Consider the following 13,475-nt stretch of genomic DNA (forward strand, 5'->3'; position numbering starts at 1 on the left):
ATTTATAAAAGAATGGATAGACAAGTTGAAGTTTTTTTTTTTTTTTGCTAGTTGCTTTACGTCGCACCGACACAGATAGGTCTTATGGCGACGATGGGACGGGAAAGGGCTAGGAGTGGGAAGGAAGCGGCCGTGGCCTTAATTAAGGTACAGCCCCAGCATTTGCCTGGTGTGAAAATGGGAAACCACGGAAAACCATTTTCAGGGCTGCCGACAGTGGGGTTCGAACCTACTATCTCCCGAATACTGGATACTAGCCACACTTAAGCGACTTCAGCTATCGAGCTCGGTAAGTTGAAGTTTAGGCCCAGTTGAGAGAAGATCCGTTTGGCTTCAGACGAAATGTAGGAACATGCGAAGGAATCCTGACTTTACGTCTTATATTAGAGGATCGGTTTAAGAAGAACAAGCCTACGTACACAGCGTTCGTAGATCTAGAAAAGGCACACGATAATGTCAATTGGAACAAGGTATTTGAGATTCTGAAGGTGACCGAGATCAGATATCGAGAACGAAGAAGTATCTACAATGTGTATAAAAATCTGCAGTGATAAGATCAATGGCTTTGTAAAAGAAGCAGAAATCCGGAAAGTAGTGAGGCAAGGCTTCAGTTTCCCCCCTAAACCATTTTGAACGTTTGTATACAACATGCAGTAAAGGAAATCAAAGAGGAATTTGGATAGGAAATCACAATCCAAGGATAGGAAATTAAAATTCTGAGATTTACCGATGATATTGTCCGATTCGTTGGCTGAATCGTCAGCGTACTGGCCTTCGGTTCAGAGGGTCCCGGGCTCGATTCCCGGCCGGGTCGGGGATTTTAACCTTAATTGGTTAATTCCAATGGCCCGGGGGTGGGTGTTTGTGCTGTCCCCAACACTCCTGCATCACACACCACACATGACACTATCCTCCACCACAATAACACGCAGTTCCCTACACATGGCAGATGCCGCCCGCCCTCATCAGAGGGTCTGCCTTACAAGGGCTGCACTCGGCTAGAAATAGCCACACGAAATTGTTATTATACCGATGATATTGTTATCTTATTTGAGTCTGCAGATGTTCTGGAGAAGTTGGTGAATGGTACGACTAGAGTCTTGAAGAAGGAGTACAAACCAAAAGTGATGGTGTGCAGTCAAAGAGATTCGGGTGATGCAGGAATGATTAGATTATTAAAGTAAAGGAAGTTGGTGAATAGTTTTACTTGGGTAGTAAAATAACTAACGATGACAGAAGAAAGTTGGACATAAAATGCAGACTAGTACAAGCAAGGAAGGTCCTACTTAGGAAACAAAATGCTCACTTTGACCATTGATATAGGAATTAGAATTATATTTTTGCAGACGTTCATGCAGAACGTGGCATTCTATGGAAGTGAAAGATGGACGATAACTAGCTCAGAAAGGAAGACAATAGAAGCTCTTGAAATGTGGTGTTACAGAAGAATCCTGAATGGGAGATGAGTAGATCGAATCATGAATGAAGAGATAATGAATCGAATTGGTGAGAGGAGATCGATTTGGCAAAATTTGACCACAAGAAGAGATAGAATAACAGGACACATCTTACGGTACCCAGGACTTGTTGAGTTGGTTTTTGAGGGAAGTGCAAGTGGTAGGAATGGTAGGGGTAGGCCAATGTATGCATATAACAAGCAGATTAGAGCAGGTGTAGAATGCAGTAGTTACGTAGAAATGAAAATGATGGGGTGGTATGAAGAGTTGCATTAAACAAGTCTACGGGCTCATGACCCAAAATGCATCATTATTATTTGAATACTGCACCTTCTCCATACATCGCTAAGTCAGTGATTGGGATGGGACGGAGGGAGTGATAATCGAGCGCCTGTTTCAGTAATTTCCCATTAAGGTGGCTGCAGTTTTGAGGAATTTTCGAAATGAATAATGCTTAAAAACTGATGTGCATGTGATTATGATGTCAAGATTCACTATCAACGACAAGCTTGATCACCACTCATTCTCTAGTGGGGGACATCTTTCTGACAAGTACTGAAGAGCTTAAAATGGGTTTCATATTTATTTTTACTTTTTGGTGTACTTCGCACCGACAGCGGTAGCTCTTACGGCAACGTTGCGATAGGAGTGGGAGGAAGCGGCTGTGGCCTTAATTAAGGTACAGCCCTAGCATTTGCCTTGAGTGAAAATGAGAAACCACGGAAAACCATCGTCAGGTCTGCCGACAGTAGGATTTGAACTCACTACCTGCCGAATGCAAGCTGGCAATTACGTGACTTTTACCGCGCAGCCAAACTTTCCGTGACGACAGGTAAATTCTTCTTGTTGATTTATCATTTCAAAAACCCACAAGTGATTCAATAGTCTGAAATAAATATTTTGCATATTGAGGAAGGAGATTTACAAAGAATGATAGCCTAGAATAACAAGATATTCAAAATTTTCCTGGAAGAGAACGTAAGATTGGATATATGTTTATAGGCGTAGTTAAGACCAGTAGGCCTTCTTTTACACTAAACCAATTACACTCATGTTCATAAAAACCAGAACACGTTGAAAGACTAGAGATAAGAAGTTCATATTCCCAGAACATGTGCATTAGTATGTTCTGAAGGAATGATTAGCATTTGAACCATGTCAGCTCTCAGGTTCAAGGTCCACATCGTTATTTCTGCGCACCACCACCGACTGGTAAAATGTACGTGCGGCTCTCTTTGTCGCTATAAACCGAAGGTAATGGATCGGTGTGACTTGAGCAGACGTTCAGGATACCTCGAAGACGTACCGGTATGCGAGAACTGGACCGTCAACTGAGTGAGTTTGACAGAGGGCGCATTATTGGCATGAGGGAACGTGATCCATCCATCCGGGAAATTGCTGCTCGTGTGGGACGAAGTGTGTCGGCAGTGCAACGGGTGTTACAGAATGGTTCACAGAAGGCTGTAGAACACGACGAGATGGGTATGGTCACACCACCCAAGCCCTCCCCCAGCAAGAGTTTACTATAAGGTATAATTTTATTTATTATCTCCAAAGTATTCTTCTTCAACTCTTTCTTCTGAGCTTCTTTTTTTTTCATAGAAGTTATGAATATATTGAAGCACCTTTACCATTAGTGATGCTGTATACCGGTCAACCTTTTTATAGCAACAGGTTTTCATGGATTACATGTTATTATTGCGACACCTCACCTGAATGGCATTGAAGGACAGATCTGCGTCCTCCTCGACTCTGTCTGAACAGTGGAACAGTGTAACACATCTTATACTATCAGGAGTGACAATCCATCGCCGTTTATTACGGTCTGAGTTACCAGCGCGTCGTCCACTTCTCCGCCTATCCTTGACTAATGTGCATAATCTTGCTAGACTGCAATGGTGTGTGGAACGACGTCACTGGAGACAGGAATGGCAGCAGATAGTGTTTTCCGACGAATCCAGGTTCTGGTTGTTTGAAAATGATTGCCGCATTTTGGTTCGCTGCGGACAGGTGGAGAGGCATCACACTGACTGCATTCCCACAAGATATACAGCGCCAACTCAAGGCCTTGTGGTGAGGGGTGCTATTGGGTAAACCACAAATCTCAGTTGGTGCGTGTCCAGGGCACTGTGACCAGCTTGACCTTCGTGAATGACATCCTGCTATCCGTAGCCATACCCTTCATGCACGACACCCCAGACGCCATATTTCAGCAGGACAATGCGCGGCCGTATGTCGCTGCACGAACACGTGCCTTGTTGTTGTCACAGAATGTCAAGACTGTTGCCCTGGCCCGCCCGATCACCGAACTTGTCGCCGATCGAAAATGTGCGGGATATGGTGAAAAGACGGGTGCGGCGCTGTGACCCACTACCAACCACCAAAGATGAGCTGTGGAAACAGGTGAGTGCAACAAATTATCAGTGCCTACTAAGCAACAGGACGCATACTGAACCTCGGTGACTGAAATGCTAATCATTTCTGCAGAACATACTAATGAACATGTTCTGTGAATATGAACTTCCTGCCTCTAGTCTTTCAAGGTGTTCTGTCTTTTTTTTTATGAACATGAGTGTATTTCACATTAGAATCATCATTAATGCTATCCTAATAAATACTAAATAAACCAAAGTTGATCTAACACAATAGAAATATCCTATAACTAAAATGAAGTTCCCCGCAGTGACTCATACATTGTTACAATGTAGTACAATTATTATTATTATTATTATTATTATTATTATTATTATTATTATTATTATTATTATTATTATTATTATTATTATTATTATTATTATTTAATAATAATAGCTAGTAATAATATTGTAAGAATACGATCAATGAAAACTAGAACTGCAAGTTCACTCGCATCCTGCTGCACCTCGTAACGCTCTATTTTACAATACGTTTTGCATTGCACTGGGACAGATAGGTCTTACAGCGACGATGGGATAGGAAAGGCCTAGGAGTGGGAAGGAAGCTGCCGTGTCCTTAAGGTACAGTCCCAGCGTTCGCCTGGTGTGAAAATGGGGAAAAGCGGAAAATCATGTTCAGGACTGCCGACATTGTGGTTGAAGCAGAAGGACGAAGTAGATTAGAATCTGTTCTGTGAATGCTTTATCTTTTCTCTTTCTCTGGGGCGTGCTGCACGTTTTAGTAAGGCATGGTTCTATAAAACTGTGTTAATTGAGGGAGCATTGCGCAGCATTCCACTGTAGAACTGGGAAGCTTCATCATTCAGAATTAGGTGGTTTGAATACTAGCTATGGCAGTATTACTTTGTGTGTTTTTACCAAATATATTGTCCGACTCGTTGGCTGCACGGTCAGCGTACTGGCCTTCGGTTCAGAGGGCCTCGGGTTCGATTCCCGGCCGGGTCGTGGATTTTAACCTTAATTGGTTAATTCCAGTGGCTCGGGGGCTGGGTGTATGTGCTGTCTTCATAATCATTTCATCCTCATCACGACGCGCAGGTCACCTACAGGCGTCAAATATAAAGACCTGCACCTGGCGAGCCGAACACGTCCTGGGATATCCCGGCACTAAAAGCCATACGACATTTCATTTCATACCAAAGATATTCTCCATTTATCCGAAACAAATTCTAAGTAAATGACTAGTGACCGAGAAACCTCACTTAACCCAGAATAGGAGATTGGGTTGATAGCCAGAGATATTCTAGCTCCAGAAATAAATCCTGTACCAACAGTTACCACCACCACATTTAATCGCCGGTGTTCACAGTGTCTTTCAAGGTACGTAGAATACAAGGTAGGGATCACCAGAGAGATGCGCAGTAGCAAAGCTGAGCAGTGACGTCACGCAGGACCCTACCGCTGAAGCCGACCTGAACGAGGTAGAGGTCCTTCAAATAAGAATCGCTGTACACGCAGAAGTTAGGAGCTAATAATACATGTTAGCACCATACTTGTGGTGAAAAAGAAACCGTGTGTATTTAGTTTATGTGATAAAACTGTAATAGTGTACACATTTTAGTATGGTTTGTTGCGCCATAGCAGGCTGCACAAATCATAGCAGGCACTTAAAGGAACGAAACATACACTTTCATTTTATTCCGTAAAGCCACTGCCCTAACTAAACGGTGGCGGCACGATGTCAATCAATCAATCAATCAATCAATCAATCAATCAATCAATCAATCAATCAATCAATCAATCAATCAATCAATCAATCGATCAATCGATCAATCAATCAATCAATCAATCACTACTGATCTGTATTTAGGGCAGTCGCCCAGGTGGCAGATTCCCTATCTGTTGTTTTCCTAGCCATTTCTTAAATGATTGCAAATAAATTGGAAAATTATTGAACATCTCCCTTGGTAAGTTATTCCAATCCCTAACTCCCCTTCGTATAAACGAATATTTGCCCCAATTTGTCCCCTTGAATTCCAACTTTATCTTCATATTCTGATCTTTCCTACTTTTAAAGACACCACCCAAACTTATTCGTCTACTGATGTCCTCCCACGCCATCTCTCCACTGACAGCTCCGAACATGCCACTTAGTCGAGTAGCTCGTCTCCTTTCTCCCTAGTCTTTCCAGTCCAAACTTTGCAACATTTTTGTAACGCTACTCTTTTGTCGGAAATCTCCCAGAACAAATTGAGCTGCTTTTCTTTGCATTTTGTCCAGTTCCTGAATCAAGTAATCCTGGTGAGGGTCCCATACACTGGAACCATACTCTAGTTGGGGTCTCACCAGAGACAAATATGCTCTCTCCTTTACATCCTTACTACAACCCCTAAACACCCTCATAACCATGTGCAGAGATCTGTACACTTTATTTACAATCATACTTACGTGATTACCCCAATGAGGATCGTTCCCTATATTAATACCTAGGTATTTACAATGATCCCCAAAGGGAACTTTCACCCCATCAACGCAGTAATTAAAACTGGGAGGACTTTTCCTATTTGTGAAACTCACAACCTGACTTTTATCCCCGTTTATCATCATACCATTGCCTGCTCTCCATCTCACAACATTATCGAGGTCATTTTGCAGTTGCTCACATTTTTGCAACTTATTTATCACTCTGTACAGAATAACATCATCTGCGAAAAGCCTTATCTCTGACTCCACTTCTTTACACATATCATTGATATATATAAGAAAACATAAAGGTCCAATAATACTGCCTTGAAGAATTACCCTCTTAATTATTACAGAGACAGATAAAGCTTCACCTACTATAATTCTCTGACTTCTATTTTCTAGAAACAGAGCCACCCATTCAGTCACTCTTTTGTCAAGTCCAATTGCACTCATTTTTGCCAGTAGTCTCCCATAATCTACCCTATCAAATGCCTTAGACAGGTCAATCGCGATACAGTCCATTTGACCTCCTGAATCCAGGATATCTGCTATATCTTGCTGGAATCCTACAAGTTGAGCTACAGTGGAATAACCTTTCCTAAACCCAAACTGCCTTCTTCAAACTTGTTATGAATTTCGCAAACATGTCTTATATAATAAGAAAGAATGCTTTCCCAAAGCTTACATACAATGCACGTCAGACAATCTGGCCTGTAATTTTCAGCTTTATGTCTATCACCCTTTCCTTTGTATACAGGGGCTACTATAGCAACTCTCCATTCATTTGGTAAAGTTCCTTCATGCAAACAATAATCAAACAAGTATTTCAGATATGGTACTATATCCCAACCCATTGTCTTTAGTATATGCCCCGAAACCTTATCAATTCCAGCTGCTTTTCTAGTTTTCAACTTTTGTATCTTACTGTAAATGACATTGCTGTCATAGGTAAATTTTAATACTTCTTTATTATTAGTCACCTTCTCTATCTGGACATTATCCTTGTAACCAAAAATCTTTACATACTGCTGACTAAATACTTCTGCCTTTTGACGATCCTCGCATACACACTCCCCTTGTTCATTAATGATTCCTGGAATGTCCTTTTTGGAACCTGTTTCTGCCTAAGGTACCTAAACATACTCTTCCATTTTTCACTAAAAGGTGTATGGCCACAAATTATACTTGCCATCATGTTATCCCTAGCTGACTTCTTTGCTAGATTCAATTTCCTAGTAAGTTCCTTCAATTTCTCCTTACTTCGACAGCCATTTCTAACTCTATTTCTTTCCTTTCCAGCCTGCACCTCCTTCTTAGTCTCTTTACTTCCCTGTTATAATATAGTGGATCTTTACCATTCCTTACCACCTTTTTCCACCGATCATATATGCTTATTAAAAACTATCTCATGCCTGTTTTATCAGCCACTAGCTGATGTACCCGTGCTTCGCTACGGAATTCTACATTTTGTACAGAATTCTATGTTAGATAGTGTACACGTTGTAAGCTTGCATTCAATTGCATAGCTCTTAACTTTACCCTAGAAACGCGACGGGTAAGTCACAATACGTCTTTTCTCATATGAAGACTGGGTTAGAGAAATTTCATTGTAATGGTAGGCCCGCTTGCCTTACCGTCAGTCACAATCGGGTTGAGGAGTTTTCATTATAATCGCAGACACTCACTCTCCACCTGCCTTTTTACATCCTCAAAAAGACTGTCATAGTGGTTTTCCGAACTGAAATGAACATAGGTCATTACAATGACATTAGTAAGAATGGCGCGATTAAAAGCAATGCTCTCATATAAAATACTAGATCCAATGAAAAACCACACATTTTCTCACTTCTAGAGTGTGTCTGTACATTGACTATTTTGGCGACATTTCTGTACAGTTATCCGTTTCAGGTGTAATAATGACCATCTGCATACTTTTAGCTTTGGTGTCTGTTTTTCTGTTTGTCTGTTTGTCTATAACTTGGAAACTACCGGATATATTTCCACCAAAATTCATATTTAGAATCCACCTGTCCTTGGGAAGGTTTGAGGGCAAATACTGTTCTAAATCCATGAAATGACTGGGGGTTTATACGAAATCGAAACCGTGATTTTGCACTCCCACAAAATGTACACAACCAAACTTAATAGAAATCTACCTGCCTTAATGGAAATTAACTTTTAAACCTTTTTTTCCTCATGTGCATCATTTCTGTAAGAGGATTTTTATAAGGGAGATATCATTAACCGGACTTAACTTAAGAACGGGCGCGTGTTGAGCGTATTTCTTACAACTTGAAAACTATTGAAGATATTTGAACCAAACTTTATATTTAGCATTCACCTTTCCAAAGGTAGATTTTCTATTTCCTGTTCCTGGAATGGACTGGCGGTTTATAGGGAACCGAAATGGTGAATTTACTCTTCCACAATATATACAGTACATGACCAACCTGACTGGAAATCGACCAAATTTGTTGGAAATCCATTTCTAAAACTTTTTTCATATCATGAATGGTCGGTTTTGCAAGGTAAGTCCAGCAGACATAGACCAAAAGGTGTTGTACGTGGAGCACATTCCTTATTTATCTACATAAGTAAAATCCTAACGACTGTGTGCCTGTACATTGACTATTTTGGTGAAATGTTCGCACAGCTACGCGTTTAAGGGGTAATAATAACAACCATCAGCATAATTTTTTGGTTTAGTTTCCTGAAAGTCCTAATTTTAACCCTCCTCGCCCAAAATCCACATTGCGGCATAATCTGCCAGACGAACAAGAAAACATAAATTTGGCAAAATTATACGTTTTAGCCTGTAACGGATAGAACATTTCCAAGAGCTTTAAATTTTTCACTTTTTTCCCCGAAGAATATCGAAATATGGAGGCAATTTTAATGATGGTGCAGATCTTCGCGAAGTCCTATCACATAAGGGAAGGCACAATCTCCGTTCAATTTGGAGTGATCTACAACCTTGGTCTTATGACTTTTTGTTGTATCTGTATCCCTTTTACGTTTGATTTTTGTTTATTTCTCGAAGTTAAGTAAATTTGGACTTTTCACATGCATAATTCATACTTTCAATCACTTATAAGAAAGGTAGAATCATCAAACCCTACACGAAAATTGGCCCACCCGGTAGCCATATGTGAGCCAAATGCTATGTATGTAGCTGTCACATAATTATCTGAAAAGTAATGCAATGTGAGATAATCTTACAAAACATTTACCCTATTCAACGTTTCTAACTCAATCTGACCGAGCTCGATAGCTGCAGTCGCTTAAGTGCGGCCAGTATCCAGTATTCGGGAGATAGTAGGTTCGAACCCCACTGTCGGCAGCCCTGAAAATGGTTTTCCGTGGTTTCCCATTTTCACACCAGGCAAATGCTGGGGCTGTACCTTAATTAAGGCCACGGCGGATTCCTTTCCACTCCTTGTCCTTTCCTGTCCCATCGTCGCCGTAAGACCTATCTGTGTCGGTGCGACGTAAAACAACTAGCAAAAAAAAACTCAATCTGACCCATGAATAGATCAAATATCATACGACCACCCATTTAGGCCGCTAAATCTGACGTCTTATGGTACAATCCTTTGTCGATATGACGTACCGTTTTGCAGCAGTCAATCTGTAAATGAAGGTCTGCAATATTTTAAGCATGCATATACTTTCGTATGTCGACCTATATATATTCACTGATGTCGTGTTGTAGCGATCGAGAAAGGGTGTGTCTGCCATTGTAATCAGTACTCCCCACACCGACTTTGACTGGCAGTAGGAATAGGGTCCTTCTCCAACACCTGTGTAACTGGCATTAGTAAGGAAGGCCTACCATTGTAGTGAATAATTCACTTCCTCGATTTGACTTGCAGAAGGCAAGGGAGCATGCATTGTTGTTTAAAAGTCCCCAACCCGATTGTGTTTGGCTGTAGGCAAGGGTACCCGCCCTTATAAACAAATGTATCCATCTAAAATGTGACTGGTATTAGGCATAGTGGCCTGCTATTTTGATGGAAACTCTCCAACTTGGTGTGACTGGTAGTAAGCTGGCTGGCTGTAGGAAAAGGGGCCTGTCATTATAATTATAACTGCACAACTCAATTTCGACTGGTAGTAGAGAAGTTGCCAAACATTCTAATGAAAACTGTAATCTCTCTGGAAGTAGGAAAGGGGGCCTGCCATTGTAACGAAAACTCCCAAATCGATTGTGACAGCGCAGTAGGCGATGGGGCCTGCAATTATAATGAAAACTTCCACACTTGATTGTGAATGGCAGTAAGCAAGCAAGTGAGCCTGCCGTTATCATCACAAATCCGTAACAAGCACTTTGCATTGGAAACACCATATTGGGAACCTCCCTATGCTGTTTCCCGGATAACGCTAAGAGACATGCCATTTTAAAACAATCGCATTTACTGTATGCACAGTATTTACTTCGATATTCGAATACAATGTAGAATACCGTAGCGAAGCACGGGTACATTTGCTAGTTAGCAAATAAGTTCAAATGTAGGCTAGTATTGATCTTTGATGTCACTTTACCCCCCATGTGCAATCGAAAAATAGCAACTGTAGAAAAATATTATTTTTAAATTACAAAGTCTGACTTGAGTTAAACGGTAAACCGTAAACGAAATTCTTTCACCAATCATTTATTCAATCTCTTATATAAAAAAATAAAAGAAACTTACTTGCATAGTTTACATTCCGCCCCATATTCACTTCTACCTTGTTTTATTGAAGGAAAATCTTTGGCGTATTAATCTTTATATTTCGTTTTCCGTTTCGATGCCATGCTTAAAAATGTTAAACATTCACTCAGTCAGAATATCACACTGAATTTAATCGATTCCTACAGATTCTTCTTCTTCGAACGTAGAATAGAACGAGATTCTTTCCAGTATTCTAATTGCAAATGATCTGTAACACAGGAAGTACGTAGAAAGAAGCGATAATTCGATAGTTTACTTTGACTACTTCATGGATAAGATTGATAAGGTAAAATTTAATGGATACTTCTTGAGTCTCCACCATTCAATTTACTCGAAGTTTTAAGAGATTGGACGGGCGTTTAAATTGTATTTCCTTTAGGAGTAAATGGATTACTTTTTTAAAATCCGGGACTTTTAGTCAGCCGGACGGGACATTATTTATACCACTCTAATCTGGGACAATCCCGGTTTTCCGGGACGTATGGCAACCCTACTCTAATGTAACAGTGGAATGCCTTTTCTGGAGGGAGGATAAAATATCAATCAAGTTCTCTTATCTCTACGGCTAAAACAGAATAGCTCACAGCTGTGTGTTACCTCATACAGAAGACAAGGCGCTGAGGGTTCCGATGACGTCACCGACGGCCATCCATGTTGGAGAGAACTGCGCGTGATCCCCACCTCTTACTCCAACTACTGTACCTTGAGTGTGTCTGTGTGAATTTTGTCAGTCCCGTGGCGTAGGAGTAGCGCTTCTCTCTCTTACCCGGAGGCCCCGGGTTGGATTCCTGGCCAGTCCAACAACTTTATAATTCTGGATTGAGTGCAGAAACGAGGTTCACTCACTTGTCAGTACCTGAAACTCACAGAGATGACTTATTTGATAGACAGCGGCCTAGGCCATTAAAGCCAAGCAATCTGACTGAGGATGTCAAGCTGACCACGTGACAGTCAGGTGTCTGCAGGCCAACTGGCTGGACGGCAGTCATCTTGGCAGGCCAAGACATTCAGAGGGCTGTTGCAGCACAGCTTTTTTGTTTGTTTTTAGTGTGAATGACAAACTGCTCCCGCGTACTCATGTTGCCTGACGCGGCTGCATTCTTTGCACGAGGCTGTGATATCGAATCCTGGCGAAGTGTGTTGATATTGAGAAATGGTTATATCAGACATGCCTGTATCAGTATATGTAATGGGAAGTTAAGGAACTCCTATTTAAGACAAGATTCTGGCACCCCGGCACCTTTTGAGGCCCGTAGCAACTAGCAAGCCTTTAAAATTATTTAACTGAATTGATTGTGTATCGTAAGTGTCAATAGCACGAATCAAGTTTCTGGAATAGTGATTCCCAGCAATGTTGGTCGTAAAACGACGAGGAATTTCTTCTCAGCTAGAATATTTCATGGTCTCATATGAAGGCGTTACTTCTACGAATTATGCGACACAAGTAAAATATTTACGATAACTTTCTACTTGCAGTAAATGAAATGAAATGTCGTATGGCTTTTAGTGCCGGGATATCCCAGGACGGGTTCGGCTCGCCAGGTGCAGGTCTTTCTATTTGACACCCGTAGGTGACCTGCGCGTCGTGGTGAGGATGAAATGATGATGAAGACAACACATACACCCAGCCCCCGTGCCATTGGAATTAACCAATTAAGGTAAAAATCCTCGACCCGGCCGGGAATCGAACCCGGGACCCTGACCGTTCAGCCAACGAGGCGGACTCTACTTGCAGTGTGAGACGGGAAGAAAAAAAAAATTGGCATCGTACACAGAAGAAGAGGCGCACTCACTACACGGTACATGCCACGTGCGAGCCCGATACAATCATCATCATCATCATCATCATCTGTTTACCCTCCAGGTTCGGTTTTTCCCTCGGACTTAGCGAGGGATCCCACCTCTACCGCCTCAAGGGCAGTGTCCTGGAGCTTCAGACTCTTGGTCGGGGGATGCAACTGGGGAGTATGGCCAGTACTTCACCCAGGCGGCCTCACCTGCTATGCGGAACAGGGGCCTTGTGGAGGGATGGGAAGATTGGAAGGGATAGGCAAGGAAGAGGGAAGGAAGCGGCCGTGGCCTTAAGTTAGGTACCATCCCGGCATTCGCCTGGCAGGAGAAGTGGGAAACCACGGAAAACCACTTCCAGGATGGCTGAGGTGGGAATCGAACCCACCTCTACTCAGTTGACCTCCCGAGGCTGAGTGGACCCCGTTCCAGCCCTCGTACCACTTTTCAAATTTCGTGGCAGAGCCGGGAATCGAACCCGGGCCTCCGGGGGTGGCAGCTAATCACGCTAACCACTACACCACAGAGGCGGACGCCCGATACAATGCTAATGAAAAATGAAAACCTACAACCTGTTTTCCAGTCTTTGACCGGGTCAGGGATGTAATGAATGAAACATATATAGGCTATTAGTACGATGGGGTCGCCATTCCCAAATCTATTAATTAATGACTGAT

Source organism: Anabrus simplex, chromosome 2 (assembly GCF_040414725.1).
Source record: "Anabrus simplex isolate iqAnaSimp1 chromosome 2, ASM4041472v1, whole genome shotgun sequence".
Classification (NCBI taxonomy): Eukaryota; Metazoa; Arthropoda; class Insecta; order Orthoptera; family Tettigoniidae; genus Anabrus; species Anabrus simplex.